This window comes from Peromyscus californicus, unplaced genomic scaffold, assembly GCF_007827085.1.
Source record: "Peromyscus californicus insignis strain IS unplaced genomic scaffold, ASM782708v3 Scaffold_9__1_contigs__length_137607984, whole genome shotgun sequence".
Taxonomy (NCBI): domain Eukaryota; kingdom Metazoa; phylum Chordata; class Mammalia; order Rodentia; family Cricetidae; genus Peromyscus; species Peromyscus californicus.
In genome coordinates this window covers 99,072,054-99,093,366 of record NW_026294617.1, presented here as the reverse complement: position 1 = coordinate 99,093,366, position 21,313 = coordinate 99,072,054, and the positions used below count along the sequence as shown (strand labels likewise).

General features: G+C 41.3%; 1 protein-coding gene across 1 annotated transcript in view; it reads right to left on the bottom strand.

Moving 5' to 3' along the window:
- Arhgap29 (Rho GTPase activating protein 29) overlaps window positions 1–11,959 on the bottom strand; it is a 68,112-nt gene extending 56,153 nt beyond the window's left edge. Inside the window, exon 1 of the mRNA XM_052730597.1 lies at window positions 11,853–11,959. The gene's annotated coding sequence lies outside the window, so the exon portion shown is untranslated. The remainder of the gene's footprint in view (window positions 1–11,852) is intronic.
- Window positions 11,960–21,313: the final 9,354 nt, after the last annotated feature.

Below are 21,313 nucleotides of genomic sequence, written 5' to 3'. Positions count from 1 at the left end.
AAGCAAAGAAGCAAGAAAAGGTGGGACCCAAGGAGACCAGAAAATAAGAGGTGAATGCCACAGGGCCAGCAAGTGAGGCCCCGAGACAGGAGAAAATTCTGAAGAAAAGACACTTAGTGTTTTCCAACTATTACAAGAAAAACAGCTTCTTCGGTATAACTCGAAAAGAAAAAATAGAATTGCTTGGTTACTTTAGCTCCACACTGGATTTCTAAGATTCACACAAATGAATCTTTTATCCTCAAACACAATACCAAGTTTATGCCACAAGTATTCAGGAAACCTCAAAACCAAGCTACCTTTTAATTGCATTGGGGAAAAATGTACTAAAGACTTTGGAAACTGAGAGGAATGGCGTCCTCAGGAATAAAAGGCGTTAGAATGGAACAACTACAGTTCAAAGCACACACTGTGGAGGAAATGTTAGGACGTCCTTTAACTACCCAAACACCCCTTAAGTCTGTCTTAAAACCTATCAATTCTCTTTCTACTTCTCTGCCATTCGACTTAGTAAAGAAGACTGAGTTGATCTTGGTGGCACACTCCTGTCTGTAATCCTAGCATTCAGGAGATAGAGACAGCTGGATCTAGAGTCCAAGCCAGGCTCTGCTACATAAGAACCTATCTCACTGACCTCCCACCACCACCGAGCCTCCCCACCCCAGCTGACAAGAAAGATTGTGTTCTCATTCAAATGGGCCTGATTATGTCATTGAACGGTAAGATGAACAAGTCTCTGGTAGAGAGAAGGGCATGGGCAGTCAGAAGACATGAGAAGTGTAAGGCGTGAGAAAGACAACTGGATAGAAGGGTGAGGAAAAGATGAGACAGGAAATGAAAAAATAAGATGGAATTGGAGATAAGGAAGCTAGAACAGAAAGATTACTTACTGCCAGACTCCAACAGCTAGAAAAAAGAGGAAGACTACCTGGATGCAAAGTTGTGAGGGGAAAGTGAAGCCAATGCAGACTTTGAGTTGTTACTTAGCAAAGGCAAGTTGAGAACAGGGGTGCTTCTTGGTCACTTAGTGCCCCAGTTTTTTTTTTTTCAGATTTAATTATTTAAAATTTACTCATAAAGCCTCAAATTTAACTATATCAAAATTGAAAGCAATAATAATATTTAAGACGTAAAAAATATTCCCTTAAACACCACTGGAGAAAAACAATGCACCATGAACAACTCACTGGCCACTCAAAACTGAAGGATACCAACAAAAGAAGAAAGGATTCTCAAGGCCAAGGACATCAAGAGAAGAAAGTATGTGCCCAGTATGGTGGCGCACACCTTTAATCTCAGCACTCAGGAAACAGAGGCAGGGGGATCTCTGTGAGTTCGAGTTCAGCCTGGTGTATAAAATGAGTTTCAGGAAAATCGGGGTACACAGAGAAACCCTGTCTTTAAAAAAAATCACAAAAAGAGAAGCATATGACTCTGTCTGCCCTGAGTGGTTGTTTACCTTTCCTACAGTAGATCTGACTCTAACTATCCCTACCCTTACCCAAAAAGCTAACTACTGTCCACAGAACCTGACACAGAACAGATCAATGAATATAGGATGGTTACATTATAGGTAGGATTGTTTATGGGGAAATTCTGAGAGCTTATAATCTTAATCCTTCAATCAGCTAAAAAATATTAGCTACCATTCTTCATCCAAAGGATATTTGCAAATATTCACAAAATAAGTTCATTTTAAATTAAAAGGGTTATATTATCTTTCCTGATCTTCATTTTAAAGTAACTTTATATGACACAAATAAGTTTAAGCATAAAAAGCACAATACTGAAATAATACTTTTCTACTTAAAATTATTGGTTTATAATAATAAAGCCCACCTCTCAAAAGTAAAAACTATCTTTGAATCATCTACTGCAGAAATGCAACATCTCAAATTGTTCAACAAGTTGCAGAAAAACATTCTGTAAGCACCCTATAATTGAAAAGAAATTACTTGTGTTTCTACCATTCTCTGTTATGATTGTTTCTAGCATTTTTCTCTTCTAAAAATGGTAATTCACACTCTCTTTAGTTGCCTGTGAATCATCCATCCTGTTAAGCATCAACTTACACATTTCTAAATTTTTTTTGTACATTCTCTTCAAAATATCTATGGTACCATACTGAATAATTATATTCCTATCTATAATGGTGACATAGCCGATTGCTAGTTTTGTTCAGCAGATGTTTTCACATTCCTGAAGTAGGTGGTGGAATTTAGGTAGCCTCTATTTTTCATAGCAGAACATGGTCCTAAAAGCATTTGACCTCTGGAGTCATTTTTGGTTGTCACAGTTGAGGAAGGGGTTCTACTGACATCTAGTGGGTAAAGGCCATGGACATGCTAAACACCTTCAAGCACAGGACAGCCCACTCTGAACAAAGTTAGCCAATCTAAAAAGGTCAAGATGCCTTACTCTAGACCCAACTGCTTTATACTTATACTTTATAAGCTGTAAAACAGAAAAATACACCACATTATATCACAGTATGCCCTCATCAAAACCTGGACTGAGTCAACACAATTTCTTCAACAAAAGTTACAAGAAAGCAGATATAAAGAAAAATGTCTAGATTAAAAAACCTTAAAAGAGGGTCATGGGTAGTAGTGCATGCAGGTAGATCTGTGAGTTCAAGACCAGATTGGTCTGCATAGTGAAACACTATTTGAAAGAAAAGAAATCCTTAAAAGATAAAGTGCAAGAATAAATATCAACAGATTTGTTTATTCACTGTAGTAAACAACTAGGAAAGTGGGGGGAGGCGGGGTAGATAGACAATGTTTTCAAATGTTGGACTACACAGAGCAAGGGGCAGTAGTCTTTGAGAGATGGAATCACAAACTAATAAAATACCTTCTACAATCTCTGAACTTTCAATGAAGCAAACTCTATCATCTCCTAATTTAATGGAGTAAACTCTACAGTCTCCCAACTCTTGCCTAATGGCATATTTTAGACCATAGCAAATGAAGAGAGAAGCCAGGCAGAATATGGCACTCTTGCTAAACTGAGGAGAACAGGATCCTAGTTCCAGGGTGAAGGGTGAAGTAAATAGGGAAGGAGGACCCTCAGGCCTACATAGGGAATTCCTTAGCTCTCTCTGAATACCAACCTGCACTTTCAGGGCAAAATTCCACAAAGGTACAAAGAATTTCAAGGGAGCTGGAGACTTGGGTTTTTCAATTGTCCAGAGAACAGAATGACCTACTGAACACTCAAAGGGAGATCCTAGGATATCATGCCTTTTAGTTCATCTAACTCAGCCCTAATAAAACTTCAAAATAAGGACATTTTGTTTGTTTGTTTGGTTTTTTGAGACAGGTTTTCTCTGTGTGTAGCCCTGGCTGTCCTGGAACTCACTCTGCAGACCAGACTGGCCTCAAACTCACAGAGATCTGCCTGCCTCTGCCTCCCAGGTGCTGGGATTAAAGGTGTGAGCCACCACCGCCCATCAACAAGCACATTTTTAAAAAGCTATTGCTTAAAAGTTAATGCTATGTTGTAATATTTACAATAAATGAAGAAGTAAAATGGTGATGACATAAAGGACAATGAAAATTGACAATGAGTCTTATGTGTGAATTAACAATATTATTTGAAGGTATAAATTTAAAATGTGTATTAAAATCTCTGGAAGTACGACTAAAACAATATTTTTTTTTTTGAGATTTATTTTTTATTATGTCTAGGATATTCTGCCTGCATGTTGCCTGCATGCCTGAAGAGGGCACCAGATCTCATAGATGGTTGTGAGCCACCATGTGGTTGCTGGGAATTGAACTCAGGACCTCTGGAAGAGCAGCCAGTGCTCTTAACCTCTGAGCCATCTCTCCAGCCTTGACTAAAACAATATTAACAATTTTGACAAGACAGATTTTTACAGAAAATTATACCCCAAATGGCAGAATACACACTCACTAAAATAGGCCAGATGTGGGATTATACAATTACTTTTAATAAATAACTGAAATAATATAAGTTTTCTGACCTAGGCAAGATTAAATGTGACATCAACAGCATAAAGGTTTCTGTGGAATCCCCAAATATTTGTTAATTACAAAACATGTTTTTAATCCATAGGCCAAATTTACACATTCAAAAATTTAAACTATTTTGAATTGAATGAAAACAAAGACATGCTGGGAGATGGTGGCTCATACCTTTAATGCCAGGACTCTGGAGGCAGAGGCAGGCAGATCTCTGCATGTTCAAGCCCAGCTTGGTCTACAGCATTAGTTCCAGGACAACCAAGAATACACAAAGAAACACTGTCTCAGAAGGAAAAAAAAAAAAAACCGATTACTTAAACTGAAAAAGATCTAGCTAGACTGATCAAGAAATAAAGACAGCAATAAACACAAACTACTAATTTGAGTGAAAGAAGGAACATCATTATATACCCAACAGACTACAAAGGAATTTTACAACTTTAAATTGAACAATGTCAAAGAAACCTAACAAAAGAAACAGAAAATCTAAGTAGTCTTATACATGTTTTAAAAAATGGAATTCATAATTTAAAACTTCCTGTAACAAAAACTGTAAATCTACTGGGTTTTACTGATAAAAATCCACTGAACCAGAAGAAAATAATATATGCAAACACTCGCAAAACAAAAGAAGTAAAAATATTCCCAAATCTTTTTGAGGCAGCATTCTCCTGATATTAAAACCAAACAATGATACTACAATAAGATTACAGATCAAATTCCTTGAATGCAGTATTTACACATAAACTATAACAATATCATAGTTAAAAAGAGCTTGTTCCAGGGAATGTAAATTTAAGTTTAACATTCACTAGAAAAACTCATGTGACCATTTCAAAAGATGCAGAAAAAGCATCTAACAAAATTCCTTGTCCATCAATGGTCATTAAAAAGTCAGCAAAGTTAAAGTAGAAGGCAACTTCTTCACCCTGATAAAAGTCATTTTATAAAAAGCCTACAGCTACCATTATAGCTAATGGTGAAAATACTGTTGTTAACCAAAGTTTAAAGCAGTACAGTAAGAAATAAAATGCATTCAGATTAAAAGAGAAGTAAACCACTTTACTCAGAGATGACAAATTCGTGTCCCTAAAAAAAAAAAAAAAAAACTCTGAAGAATTTGTTAGATACTACATTTAATAGAACAAGATCAGAACAAAAGTTAATAAATACATCATAATCAACTTTATAAACCAACAGTTGAATAATGAAAATTTAAAAACCAATGCCATTTACAATATCATCAAAATACAGGACATTTCAGGGATAACCTTAACAAAACTTGCCCTAAACTGGTTAACCATGAAACACCGCTGCTGGCCTGGAGAGCCGCATGACTCAAGCAGTGAAGACTTGTGCTGTTCATGCAGACAACCTGAATTTGGTTCCCAGCACCCACATCTGGTGGCTTAACAACTGCTTCTAACTCCAGCTCCAGGAGACCTGATGTTCGCTGGCTTCTGCAAAGCACCAAACACATGTACACAACCAACACACATACAAATAATTTAAAATAAAAATAAATCTTAAAAAAAACCCACTACTGCAAGAAATCAAATTGGCTAAATTGACAATGTAGCAATCACTTTCATGAATAAGAAGACTCAGTATCTTTAAAAAAAAAAAAAGGCGCTCATATCATAGTTTAATGTTGGTCAAATTTAAAATAGCAACTTGCAGCCAGGTGGTGGTGGCGCACCCCTTTAGTCCCAGCACTCAGGAGGCAGAGGCAGGCAGATCTCTTTTAGTTGGAGGCCAGCCTGGTCTATAAAGTGAGTTCCAGGACAGCCAGGACTGTTACACAGAGAAACCCTGTCTCAAAAATACAAAACACAACACCGACAACCAAACCATCACCTTGCCACAGCTTAGAATCACCTGGGAAGAAAGTCTTAAGTAGTAAATCTCCATTAGGTTGGTCTATGGACATCTTCATAGGAGGACTGGTCTTGATAGTTAATTGTTCTGGGAAGACCCAGTCCACTTGCAGGTAGTATCACTTTCTGGGCAGGAGATCCTGAACTACACAGGATGGGAGGAAGCCAGAGTAGAATGGCAAGCAGAAGCAAGCACGGACCCACTCATTTCTCTGCTCTTGACTGTGGATGGGATGTGAGTAGTAACCGCCTGGATTTCCCCTCAATGAGGGCTGTAACTTGGAATTGTAAGTGAAATAAACCCTTTCCTCTCTTAAGTAGCTCTTAGTCAGGGTGTTTTATCAGCACAACAGAAATGAAACTAGAAAATCTAGCACTCACTGTGTAGCTCAGGCTGGTCTTGAACTCATGGCAATTCTCCGACCTCAAATTATAATTTCAAGGAATCATTGTGGACCTTTCTTTTCTTTTCCTCTTTTTTTTTTTTTTTCCCTGAGATAGGGTCTCACTATGTAGCTCTGGGTGTCCTGGAACTCACTCTTTAGACCAGGCTGGCCTAAAACTCACAGAGCTCTGCTTGCCTCTGCCTCTGCTGGGATTAAAGGCGTGTGGCACTACATCCAGCCTGTGATTAAACTTTATATTAAAATGTTACATATATAAAACAACCAAATTTTTTTTCTAATTGGAGAACTTAAGACTGCTTTACTTCAAGATTTTCTGTTCAGTGACAGGAATAAAGATAGTATGATTTCTAACATATTGACAACATACAGCAATAGACTAGAGTCCAAAAGTAAAACCAAATATATAGGCCAACTGATTTTTTCACAGAAGAAAAAGTAATCTTCCAATAAATAATTGATAACCATATGTGATACCAATTTACTTGACAGGTCCCATAGACCTAAACATAAAATCTAAACACCAATTCTTCAAATTTAGGAGAGTAGAAAGCAGGTGTCTATTTTTAAAAATAAGATTATTTTTAGGATTACAACCATGTTTATGTATTATATATAATTTCTTTTCAGCCATAGGAGCAGTATTCAGCAGCTGAGTCAGTATGGCCTAAAATATTTACCATCTGCACCCAAAAATTCCAGGATATTTTTTGAAACTATAGTCAAAAACACAAGGAATGATTTCTCTGCAGACCCCCAAAGCAAAAGAAAACATTAGCAAACTGGATGAAAATTAACTTTTATTCTTTAAAATATCCTTTTAAAATATGAAATGCAAGCTAAAATTGGCAAAAAAAATTGACAAACAGTTTGTCTAAATTATGTCAAGAACACTTACAAATGAGTAAACCCAGTAAGTAATGAAAGAATACTTTACAGGAGATACACAGCTAGGAAGTACACACTTGGAACAGGGTTCAGTATGGAGAAGATGCAAACTTAAATTAACCCAAGACACTAATAATGACAAGAAATTTTAATTTCAGCTAACCCAAACTATTACATGTTGTTGAGGATGTAGAGCAACATTCACTGTAATACAGTATTGCCATACAAGGCACACAGTCAGAGGAAGACAATCTGGCAGCTTCTTACATTTATATGCCCACAAGAAATGAAATATAAATATCTTCTCATTTATATACCCACAAGAAATGAAACCATACATTCACTCCACATCTTGTTCACAAAAATTTTCACAGTATTCAGAAACTGCAAACAGCTGATGTCCCTCTCAACAAATAAGACGATAAAGTGGGGTACAGTCTTAAAATGGAATACTACCCCTAACAAAAAATGCCCATGACATAGCAAGAACTTTTAGATGAATCTTAAAAGCATTCTATTAAAGGCTGGAGAGACAGCGCCATGGTTAAGGGCACTTGTTTGCTCGTGTAAGGGACTGGGTTGGGTTCACAGCACTCACATGACAGCTTTCGACCATCCATATGTTCAGTTTTGGGGATTCTGGCACCCTCTTCTGGCCTTCACAGCACCAGGCATGCATGTGTTATACATACACATACTCAAGCAAAGCGCTCATACACATTAAAAAAATAAATAAATCTAAAAAAAAAAAAAAAAAACAAGCCAACACATTAAAGCATTATGCTAAGTCAAAAAAGTCAGGTCAAAAAATGTCGAAAAACAATTTATGCATATTAGCATAATTATATTTATATGAAACTTTAGAAATATGAAAGCTAGTATTTAGCAGCAAAAATCATTATAATTGGTTGTCTATGGACAGGGTAGTATGTGGATGTGGGAGAAATTGCAGATTAGTATGAATGAATTTTAGAATGATGCAAATATCATTCTAAAAACCATTTTTATTATTATAGTGATTACCTGGGCACAAATCATTTGTCAAAATTCAAAGTGTATACTTATGAACCATAAATTCTACTATATAAATTATGCATCGATTATATATGTATGTCAGGATGTATATATCAATTACAGTATATGAACTTTATCTGTACCTTGATTCAAGCTATTAAAAAATGACTTATAATTTGACTAAACACTGGACTGAATTATGGAGAATGTTGGTGTTATATTTAATAAATAATCTTTCCTTGGGGAAATACATGCTGAAATTTTATGGACAAAATAATATGCCTAAGATTTATGTCAAAATACTATGTAGGATTGAGCCGGGCGGTGGTGGCGCACGCCTTTAATCCCAGCACTCGGGAGGCAGAGCCAGGCGGATCTCTGTGAGTTCGAGGCCAGCCTGGGCTACCAAGTGAGTTCCAGGAGAGGCGCAAAGCTACACAGAGAAACCCTGTCTCGAAAAACCAAAAAAAAAAAAAAAAAAAAAAAAAAAAAAAAAAAAAAATACTATGTAGGATTGAATGAAGGGGGGGATATAAATAGAATGACTAGCTTTTGTGACCCATGCCTACAATCTCAGATATTCTAGTTGCAGGATAGCAAGTTCAGCAATTTAAGATATTCCCTCAAAATCAAAGACATATCTTAAAAGGATCTGGGGGAACTGCTTAGTAGTAGAGTACTTGCCTAGGATGTCTGAGGTCTTGGGTTCAATTCCTGGTACTGGGAGAAAAGGCTGGTCATATACTACTGATATGCTGTGATGCCGAGGCTGGACATAGAGAAATTCTTTATATTATTTGGTCTATTTTCATATATGCTTGAAATTTTCCATATTAAAAAATTATTTTGTTTTCGTTTTTTCAAGGCGTCTACCCACCAGATCTACTTTGAGATCTCTCAAGATCCTTCCCACCAGTCTCCCTTTTACTCTCCCCTTCCCATTTTTCCTTTGGAAGCCAGCCAAGGATGCACAAAATCAAACACATCAAGCAAAAATCTGACAGATGAATAGTAAGCAAAACTACATAATATGTCTAGAAGTCTCTGAAAGTCTGTGTACTCCTTTCCCAATACTTTTATGTGGGTTGAAGAGATGGCTCACCAGTTAAGAGCACTTACTGCTCTTCCAGAGGACCTGGGTTTGGTTCTTGCACCCAGTTGGCAATTCACAACTGCAACTCCAGTTCCAGGGGCCATGACACCTTGTCTAACCTTCACAGGCTCCTGCACACATGTGGTACGGTACACATGCATACACTCAGGCACACACACACACACACAAAATAAAATCAACCAATGCTTTAAAAGCATAAAAAGTGTCGATTATCTCTTTCTTTAAAAAGGGAGACTGGTATTTGAAAACTTTCTCAAGAGTACACACTGACACGTCTGAAGAGAAAGACTATTACCAAAGGAAGTAGTTTTACCCAGTGTCTACTCTCTGCACGGGGTGGCTCATTTCCTTATCACAGCAGTAATAAAGAGAAACAATAAAATGCTAACCTTCCACAAAAATCTTTATTATAACAGAATGATCTGCAAACCTACCTTGCTTCTCTACCCACAAATGAATGCAGCTCAGGACCATGCTGGAGGTGGGCGGGAAATTTTAAAAGACAAACAACAAAACTTCAACAGCTCTGAATGCTCTAAAGCAGAACTGGATCTGTGGCATCCTGGTGTGCAGGGCAGATAACCAGCAGATCTGCCCAGGAGGGCCTTTCCTCTGGATTTACTGAAAACTCATCTCTGAGTCTTCAAACTCATACAACACACTTCTTTCAAGAAACCTTTTCATCCTCTCCACTAAAAATAACCATCCCTCTCCTTTCCCACAGAACATTCAGCATGCTTCTTTCCTTTAAGGCACCTATAATATCATGCCTTGGGCTATTATTCCATACTGTCTACTGTTACTCAATAAATGGAAAGGTTGTACAGGGCTCTCTCTAGCATGGTGGGATCCTGCTGAGTCTTCTCAGTGAACGCTGAGTAGTTTATCAAAGGTGTAAGATAAAAATCCTTCCACGATGCTTTCTGGGCATGAACTTTATTCAACATAGTACTAAACCCTTGGCACCAACAGCACTTGCTGCAAAAACAGTTTTACAGAGGAGAGGTGAGGGTACTGGAAATTCAGGTGCATGCTCTATCTTAAGAGAAATGGAACAGTCAACATGTATTTGCCAAACGGTGCTTTCTTCTCCCCAGCCAAAGTTGCATTTTCTGCCAACTTGGGGATTTGAAACATTTTCTATCTGGGCCTGCCTTACTCGAGTTCACGCTCAAACTTCTCAAAATCATGAGACCAGAGCTACAAGCACTGTAAGGGTAATGAGGCTTAAGTGTCAGGGCTCCTTACTAACACAGTACTTGAAGCATTTCTAAGTAGGCATTTCTGGCAAGCTGCCTAAAGAAATCACGGAAGAAAATGACTTAATCTCATGTTGGGGTTTATTTATTCTTTTTAACTATTCCTTCAAATCTAATTTTGAATTCTTTTTCATAAAGAGGTAACCCCTTTGCCCCAAATTCAATGAGAGGGTAATACGAATTCCCAAATGAGAGAAGAAAAAGGTAAACAAAACAAAAGGTGCTGGGCTCTACTCTGGTCTTTGAACTTTTGAGAAATGCATAACATTTCCCCTCCCCTTAAAAGACACACGGTCAGAACATGTTTAAGATCCAAAAGAACACTGTGTGAACCCAATCCTTGATCCCCACAGACGGTTAGTGGTTAAAAAAAAAAAAAAAAAGCAAGATAAACTCAGGGGTATTGTCAAAAGGGCTCCGAGACCAGAAGCCTTGAGCAACTTTGTTTTGTGGAAGCAAGACGGGACTCCGGGGCACCAGGTTTCCATCAAAGACAAAGTCCTGGGACATTCTCAGCAATAAAACCTTCAGGGGCAGACTCCCCTGGTGGCAACTGTAATCTCAGTTTATCAATTCCTAGTCTGCAAAGCGCACGGTTTACCCTAGGGCCACAGCTGGGAAAAGGGTGACCAGAGCCCGAGGAATGCGAAGAGGAAAAGTGACAGAAACGCCTGGGAGGGGGGCAGGGCACCAGAGGGGAAGGGGGGGCGGGCGGTGTCTGACAAACAGCCGGCCCTCCTGGACGAGAAGAGCCAGAAGGAAAGTGGGGACGAAGCAGGCGGCGTTCCTTAGTGGACCTCAGCCTCCGCATCTGTCACAGCGGAGTCAGTGAGGACGCCACCAAACTTCCTAACCGGGCCCCAGGGAGCACGGACGCGGAGATCCGCGGAAGAAAAGCCACGGGGAAGCTCCCGGAGCCCGAGTGTCTCGGGCAGGCGCGTGCGGGGACTGGGAAAGGGCCCGGGGGCTGCCGGCCGGCCGGCCGCTCGCAGACCAGACCCGGGATGAGGACGGCCACTCCCGCGAGCCGCTGCCGGACCGCCGCCGCCGAGCCCCGCGCGCGCCGGCACCAGGGTCCGCAACGTCCCCCGCCAGGCGCCCGCCCCGGCCCTCCCCGCTCCTCAGAGCCCTTCGTCCCCGTCCGACCCTCCGAGGCGGAGGGGACTTCGAGTCCCGAGCACCCACCCGGCCTTGCTGCCCGCCACCGCCTCCGCCCCGCGCCTCCGGGGACCCCAGACTCCACAGCGTCCGCGCCGGCCAGCCCCGGGGCACGGCGGGAGCCCGAGCCGCCTCCCCTCACTCACCGTGGGGCTCCATGCCGCGTCCCTGGCGCCAGACCAACACTCACGGCCGCCGCCCCCTCTGCCGGCTGGAGCTCGCCGCCCCCATCCCCCACGGCTGGCCCGAGGACGCCGGGTCCAGCTGTCCCCGCCGCCGCCGCCGTCGCCGCCGCCCCAGCAGCTACCGCCACGACCGCGCCAGCCGCGGACCGACGCGACGCCCCGCCCCTGCCTCGGGCCCCACGCCTCACGCCTCACGCCCTCTGGGGCCCGCCTCCTGGAGCCCAGCCCATTGGCCCTGCGCTCTAGGGAGGCGGGGCCACGGCCGCGGGGGCGGGGCCACAACAGGTGCGGGTTGGGCAAGGCTTGCTCTCGTCCTCAGCAAGGCGTCTAGAGTTCATCAGGGTCCCCAAGTCCCAGTGGTTCTGGTGGATCCCACCTTCGGCAATCGGAGCCACCAAGGAAAAAAGCCATCATTTCTTAGCTCCATATGGAAACCACTCCTCCGTCCTGGTTTAAACTGGCCGTTTTTCAGGCGGGCACTATGAATGCTTTCCAGTCAGGACTTTAGTCTTGAGCAGGTTTGGAAGGCTTTCTTCCTCCTCCATCCTTTTACCTTTCAAAACCAAATTTATGACTCACATTGAAACTTTCCCACTCTTTTCTTTCTTCAGCTGTCATTTTCCGAAAATTAAATTACTCAGTTACATCAGCTATTATGCAGAGTATCTGGCTACATAGATGTATTAGGTAAGTGTTAATTAACTACACATCCCTCTAATCATACAACATACTTATCATCGAATGTTCCAGATAATAGGACCATTAAGTGTGGTCGGTGAGGATGAGAACAAAAAAGGCATAGATGTTGGGTTATACATTATATAAGGGGAGGGAAGTGTGCAGAGTGTTGCACATCTAACTTACACTTATCTATACCAAGAATATCTTTCCTGTTGTTGGTGCTGAGACATAACACTCCCTGAACATTAGTTGACAAATAGGTAAATTTATAGAAAGGTGTCTTGTCTTCTTTTCCCGTTGCTATGATAAAATACCCTGACCAAAGCAACTTAAGGAAAGGTTTTCTTTAGCTCACAAAATTCAAGTCTGGGAAATCAAGGCAGCAGGAGCTTGAAACAGCAGTCACTTTACATTCACAGTCAGGAGAGCGAAGACTACATGCTAGTCCTCAACTCTTAGACACTCCATGATCCCCTGCCTAGGGAATAGTAACACCTACAATGGGCAGGCTGCCCACCTTGGTCAGTAGAATCAAGATAATGTCCCACAGGTACACCCAGGGACTCATCTTTCAGGTGATTCTAATTCCTGTCTGTCCAGACACAGTCCAATAATGGAACCCTATGAGGAGAATTCTGAGTGCTTGTGAGAAAATTCTAAGAAACCAAGACAAGAGTCTTGTGGCATCAGTTTCTTTAAAAGCACAGACTTGTTCTTGAATTATGTTTTTGTGTCTCTCCCAGGTGTAGCAGATAGGAGTGAGTTTACTTCAAATTATTCATTACTACTTGCTATTGTTATTTGTTTATATGCCTCTCTGGAAAAACATGTGTTTTTGTTTGTTTGTTTGTTTGGTTGGTTGGTTTTTGTTTGTTTGTTTTTTGAGACAGGGTTTCTCTGTGTAGCTTTGGTGCCTGAACTGGATCTCGCTTTGTAGACCAGGCTGGCCTTGAACTCACAGAGATTCGCCTGCTTCTGCCTCCCAAGTGCTGGGATTAAAGGTGTGCGCCACCACCGCCAGCTGGAAAAACATGTTTTGCCATGTGTGGCTTGTCCATCACATGTGTCTTGTCCTTGTGATTACACTTTAGTCATGTGATTCCTCTTAACCCTCAAAGTAAAAACTGTCTGATGCTCTGAATAAAGTTGACTATAGCATGAGATTTTAGTCTGCCTCATTCAGTGGCTCCATTCTCCCAGGTTCCACACTTCTAGAACCTAGAACAGTGACACTGTCATGTTGACAATTAACCCTAACTAGCACAAAAGGATATCTAGAAAAAACCTTCAACTTCATGTTTCTCTTAAATCCTTTTTTCTAAATGCACAATAGATACATTTCACATGTTCTCATTATTAATCATAGATGATATATGACATTTCTGGAAACAAAAGGTAGTTTATTCTAAAATAAAGTGCAAAGCCTGGAGAGATGGCCCAGTGGTTAAGAGAACTTGCTATTCTTGCAGAGGATGTGGTGTTCAGTTCCCAGCATCCACATGGTGGCTTACAGCTGTCCTTATCTCTAGGTCCTGGATCCATCGCCCTCTTCTGGCCTTAGCAGGCACCAGGCACACATGCAGGGAAAACATTCATACACGTAAAATAGAAATAACAAACTGTAGCAGGAATCTTAAAAGGTCTTATTAATAAAATCAAACCCAAGGCCAGTTATTGGGGTGAACACTGGAAGATCAGAGAGACAGAACAGGCCACAGCTAACCTCACCTGGCCAACTTCTCAGCTGGTCTTGTTTCCTCAGACTGGAAGTCTCTGTGTCCTCATATCCGAATGGCTTTCAGCTGAACTGTGCTGCTCAAAAACCTAAAAGCCTAACCAGCCAAATGCTGCTAGTTTCTGGCCCTCACGCCTTATATACCTTTCTGCTTTCAGTCATCACTCCCTGGGATTAAAGGCGTGAGTCACCATGCTTGGCTGTATCCTTGAACACATGGATTTCTGCCCCTGGAATGCTAGGATTAAAGGCGTGTGCTACCACTGCCTATCCTCATGTTTAATATTGTGGCTGTTCTGTCTCTGACCCCAGATAAGTTTATTAGGGTGCACCACAACAAACCTTAAAAAATACAATTATTAAAACTGACAAAAAATGAACATACGAATCTGACACCTGGTAGAGGTGACTGTGTTTGCAAAAACATTCTAAACAATAAAGCTCAGTTAGATTCTCCAAAGTATCCCAGAATATGCCCTGAATTGTGCTGTAAAAATAAATTAATAAATGTTTGCTGGCTAAAGTGACTCATGATCATGGTTTTGGAGGCCAAGAATAAACAAACAAGAAATCAAAGGAATTACTGGATATTTTTCAGATGACATAATATTACTATTTATAATTTCAGCATACATTGATAACTCTCTGATCACTGATCTGCTCATTTCGTCTGTGATAAAAGATAGCAGATCCACTCTGAAATCTTCCTTTTCTTCTCCTTAAAATCAGGCCACTTATTGCTAGGATGTTGTTTTCCTGTAGTTCCAGCACTAGGGAGGTGGGAGAGGTAGAGGTGGTAGGATTACAAATTCAGGGGCAGCCCAGGGTTGTGACTGGGGTTGGGGAAGAGAGAAAAAGAACAGGCACTGTTCATTTGGGTTTGGGGCCACATTTATTTTATTTAGTAGTGCTTATACTAAGTGGATGCAGTTTGTGTCTCCACTAAGTATTTCTTGCAGAAATGCTGAAGGAATGATCTGAAGATCCAGGAATAAAAATTCTTCTAGGATTCTCTCTTTCTTTCTTCCTTCCTTCCTCCCTCCCTCTCTCCCTCCCTCTCTACTCCTCTCTCTCTCTCTCTCTCTCTCTCTCTCTCTCTCTCTCTCTCTCTCTCTCTCTCTCACACACACACACACACACACACACACACACACACACACTTGTGTTCAACTTTATCATAAATAGTGGAACCAATCCCATGACCACAAAAACCTCATGCCTAAAGTAGAGTCTGTTCCTAAGATCACGTGCTCTGAGGTGAAAGGCTAATTATAAAGGCGCATGTTCTATGTGGATGATGGAAACAGGACCCCAGCCCCTCCATGGACGGCTGTTCATTTTTTCATGCTTCAGTGGCAGTCTATTCAGGAGACTGCAACATCGCTCACCAGGACTATCTAGTTTTTATTCCTTCCACAAATATTTATTGAATACTTCTAATATGTCAAGTGTTGTTCTAAAGGGAACTTTAAATCCACTCCCAGTTTTATTTATATCCAATAAAAGCATGATTAAATGCTTGGGAGAGAGGACGAGATCATAGAAGAGGTGAGGGTGATCTCACAAGCAGGTACCCTAGGCTGCTGCTGCCCCTAGCCTTGTGACTTGAGCATTTAGAAAGAACGATGAAAGCACAAAGGCTTCACATTCCAAAGTGGACAAAACTCACCAAGCAGGTTATTAATCTTGATTCCAAGATGGTTGTAATTGAGAAACAAGGAATCAATCAGTTCATGTGCTGGAAATGAATGTGAGAGACACTGCAAACATTCACAGATTCTGTGCTGTTATGAAGAGAGGAAATGAACTAAGAACAATAAACTTAAAGAAAAAGTTAAATGAGTGTTCAGATATACCCATTTCAAGTTTGATTAAAGTATTAGCATTATGACTAGATTACAACATTATTTTTATGCTATTATACACGTTCTTTTTTTTGGGTTTTTCGAGACAGGGTTTCTCTGTGTAGCTTTGCGCCTTTCCTGGAACTCGCTTGGTAGACCAGGCTAGCCTTGAACTCACAGAGATCCACCTGCTTCTGCCTCCCAAGTGCTGGGATTAAAGGCGTGTGCCACCACTGCCCGGCAAAGAAACCGAGTTGTTTTTTTTTTCCCCCTTGGTATTTTTTGAGACAGGGTTTCTCTGTGTAGTTTTGGTGCCTGTCCTGGATCTCACTCTATAGACCAGGCTGGCCTCGAACTCACAGAGATCCGCCTGGCTCTGCCTCCTGAGTGCTGAGATTAAAGGCGTGTGCCACCACCGCCTGGCTACATTCTTGTAGAACTTAAAAAGATTTTTAAAACTTGAAATTATGCACGTGTGTGTGTGTGTGTGTGTGTGTGTGTGTGTGTGTGTGTGTGTGTACAGTGCTCATGGATTCCAGAAGAGGGTATTAGATCCCCCTAGAGCTGGAGTTATGGGCAGTTATGAGCTGTTTGACAGGGGTGCTGGGAACCTAACAGGCCTTTGGAAGATGAGGATATGCTTTTAACCTCTGAGCTGTTTCTCCAGCCCCTCTTATAGAAATTTCAATGGCATAAACCACTATACTCTTGTTTAAACCTCTGCCTATTTCCAGGCATAGTGGTGCACTGCCATAATCCCAGTACTTGGGGGACAGGAGGATCAGGAGTTTAAGGCCTGTTATAGAATATTATTTTAAGATGCATTACATTTGTTTATGCTGTGGAACATTTTTTAATGATGCAAAGATGTGTTGCATTCTTTTATGCTACATTTGTTTAACTCTGTGAAGCTGTGTTACTTTGCCTGTCTAAAACACCTGATGGTCTAATAAAGAGCTAAACGGCCAATAGCAAGGCAGGAGAAAGGATAGGCAGGGCTGGCAGGCAGAGAGAAGAAATAGAAGGAGAAAAAGAGGGATCAGGAAGCAAGAAAGAAGAAAGGAAAAGAGAACAAGGAGAGGAGGACACCAGGGGCCAGCCACCCAGCCACCCAGCCACACAGCCACCCAGCCACCCAGCCACCCAGCCACCCAGCCACACAGCCACACAGCCACACAGCCACACAGCCACCCAGCCACCCAGCCACACAGTCACCCAGCCACCCAGCCACCCAGCCACACAGCCACCCAGCCACACAGCCACACAGCCACACAGCCACACAGCCACCCAGCCACCCAGCCACACAGCCACACAGCCACACAGCCACACAGCCACACAGCCAGCCATGGAGTAAGAATGAAAGATGCACAGAAGTAAGAAAAGGAAAAAGCCCAGAGGCAAAAGGTAGATGGGATAATTTAAGAAGATCTGGCTGGAAATAAACCAAGCTAAGGTCGGGCATTCATAAGAAAGCCGTATGTGTATTGATTTGGGAGCTGGGTGGCGGGCCCCTCAAAGAACAAAGAGCAAAGAGTAAAAAACAACCAACAACAAAGGCTAGTCTTTCCATGGGCTATCCTGGGCTACATGAGACCCTGTCTCAAAGGAAAAACAAAAATATGTCTGTGCTTGAGTTACTCTGCACTTACTATAATTCTACATAATATCCTAAGTGTGAAAGGAAACTCCCTGAAAACTAAATAGTGAATTATATATGGTCAGTGTCCTTAAAAAATACAGTTATTGGCTGGGCAGTGGTGCCACACACCTTTAATCCCAGCATTTGGGAGGCAGAAGCAGGTGGATCTCTGTGAGTTTGAGGCCAGCCTGGTCTACGGAGCAAGCTCCAGGACAGTCAGGGCTACAGAGAAACCCACCAGTCTCAAAAAACAAAAGCAAAAATGCAGTTATTGTAACATCTGCAAAGAGTCCTCACTTTAGCCAGACATCCATGTCTTGCTCTGTGCTAGACAGTACATTAAGTTTCCTTACATTTAGTAAAACACTGTCATCACAATCTTATATAATTGTTAGTCAAATTTTAAAAAGGAAAAACTGAGGCAAATAACAAAACCTTAAAAAAGTTGTTTCTTTTGTGGTACTGGGACTCAAACTCAGGACCTTGCACATGCCAGGCAAGAACTCCACAACTGAGTACACATCCTAATCCCTCCATAAAGAAAGGATTTCTGGGGTTGGAGAGATGGCTCAGCAGTTAAGAGCACTGGCTGCTCTTCCAGAGGACCCGGGTTCAATTCCCAGCACCAGCTCACAACTGCCTGTAACTCCAGTTCCAAGAGATTCAACACACTCGCACAGATATAAATGCAGGCAAAACACCAATGCACATGAAATACCATCTTTTAAAAGCTAAAAGAGAAAGAATTTCTGCCTGACTTGAGGAAAATTGATACTGACATAAAGATAAACTTGACCAGATTTCTCCTAGCGGGAAATGACTCCTAGTCTACCATTGGCACCCTGCACTACCTTCTTGTCCTTCACCAAACACAGAAGGTCTTTCTAACCTTTGCTTCTCTCTCTGCCTGAAATAGGCTCCTCTCTTGTAGCTATGTGAATTGCTACCCTGTCCTCCTTAGACTGTCCTCCATGTCAGTGACATGTCACTCGTTGGGTGTCCTCCTCTATGTCAGTGGCATGTCACTCTTTGGGTGCCCTTGTATTTCTCACTCTGCTTTAATGTTTGACATGCCTCTCACTCCTTCACTGACTTGATACCAAGTTATACACAGACCCATCATGTCTATAATCTATGTGAGCATGTGTTTGGGAACGTCTGGGCTCCCCAATAGAGGCAGCTCTGCCCGTTTTGCTCTTGGCTGTGCCCCTAGATCCTGGAATAAGACTTAGAGTTAACCCATCAGTGAAACGTTTTGTAGAAATAGTGTTTTCCTGTGGAAAGGATCAATTTCAATCAGATAAGAGAACCATGTTGCTGTGTTAGGCGATATTTTTATGCTAGCTGTAATCATCAACGTGATAACACATGCCAAGTCTATCTGAAAGAGCCATAAATAACTCCAGAATCTGAAACGATTTCCTTCTTCCTTTAAAGCAGAAAGGGGAAACTGTTAGACTGCCATTTCTCTTTCACACGTTACCCTAAATGTTAGCTACTCAGAAAACAAGCGGAACTACTCCTAACCTCTGTATCTTATTCTCAGCCTCTCTAGAAGATGATCAAATGACATATGTTTTCCCCAACAGGATTTCAGTTGTTTGACTCAGAGGCCTGTGAGGGCACAGATATTTCATCTCCCGTTATTTTATAGGAAAGCCCCAGTTCTTCAGAGGTCACAGGTCAGTGACTGGCCTAAGTAGACTACAGCAAAGACCAGGGCTCTTTCTGTGCTGACTGGCTGCAATTTTAAAATCTCTGGAAGTCTACGAAACTATATCAGATCACCCACCTAAATCATTCGTAGTTTAATATATGAATGTGCAAGCTATACTAATATGCTAAATATAAAATTTGTTATGTAAATTGATTCCTATTAATTCGGAGGTCTGACTCAATAAATAGTACTTAATTCTAACTGCACATAAATGCATTATGTTGTATCAGTTTGGGGTGTGGTTAATTTTGGTGCTTATTATTTTTCTTGATTTGGAAAGAGTTTTTTTATACTTATTTTTTAAGTATAAAAATAAGTTTTATTATACTTATTTTCCCCCTTTATTGAAGATTCTTTTTCTCACAGAGTTTATCCTGATTACAGTTTCCCCTCCCTCTACTCCTGCCAGCTCCTCCTCACCTCCCTCCCATCCAGCTCAACCCCCTTTCTGTCTTTCAGACAGAAAACAAACAGACTTCTGTGGAATAATAATATAAGATAAAAAGGTAAAACAAAAACTAATACATCAGAATTGGACAAAACAAACCGGAAGTCGTAATATGTCCACGAAGGACCTGTAGGGTAAAAGAGCAAAGAAGGAGGATGAGGAGAAATATATATTTACAAAAAAGGGAAGATTCCTGCCACAACATTATGAGACAAGGAACCTCCAAAGATGCTATTGAGTTCATTTTTTTTCTTGGCCATCTACCACCAAACTACCCTTAAGAGTAGTTTCTTTCCTCCAGTGAGACTCCCTTTGAGGAAACTAATAATAAAGTTGTTGGTTTTTTAAATAAAGTAATACAAAAACATCTTCTTTAAAATAGGTAGCTTAGCATAGAGAGCTTGGTTTGCTGTTGACTCAGAAAGTTCTCCTACAGCATTCTGGCACACACACACACACACACACACACACACACACACACACACACACTACCCACCACCTAAGGGCAGGCTGGCTAGCTACAGGAAAGAGTAAAGCCCAATGGAAACATTGCCAATCTCTTTCTTTATCTACTCACTAAACAAATAGAGCTGAGCCTTCTGAGAAACAATGCTACCACTAGTGAATTTAATGAGTGTTTATCTTCCTAACTTCATATTTATATAGGGGTGACTGCCTGTAGTGTGCTTGCCAGAGGATTGGGAAGTAACTGCTTGTAAATGTTGAAAAATATTTGATTTACAAATCTGCTTTTAAGTTAATTCAAGAGAACATTACTTTGGGTAGCATAGAAGAATTAGTGCACAATTATGACTATACCATCTAGGTACTTGGGTTTAGATTATTTTGTTCTGAAGTTATCTCAATAGCTGGCAATGTGGAACTTAAATTAGAAGAAAATGTAGGAGTTGAGCCACATGTCTGTAATCCCAGAACTCCAGAGTCTGAGGCAAGAGAATCTAGAGGTCAAGGGGAGCCTAGGCCAGGCAAGTTCCAGTCCCTTCTAGGATATAGCAAGATTCATCTTCAGAACTGGAGTGTGGGGAGAACAGTTAATAACTGAGAAAATCCTACTTCAAAGACATTATAAAATTTTGAGGTTTTAATTTGAAAGGTTGCTGCTTGAAAATGGAAACAACTAAACCAAGCAAACAGAACAGATTGGTATTTACTGGCAGCTTGACATCACTCACCTTATTGTGCTCGATGCAGTATGTAGTGTGGGATGTTCAACACCATGCTGGATCTGGTCAGGAAGCTGCATAGTACATGAGTAGATGAGGTCAGAGACATAACTATACATCCTACCAGCCCAAAGCCTGATGAAACAGCTGTTGTGTAACTGCACTGAAACTACC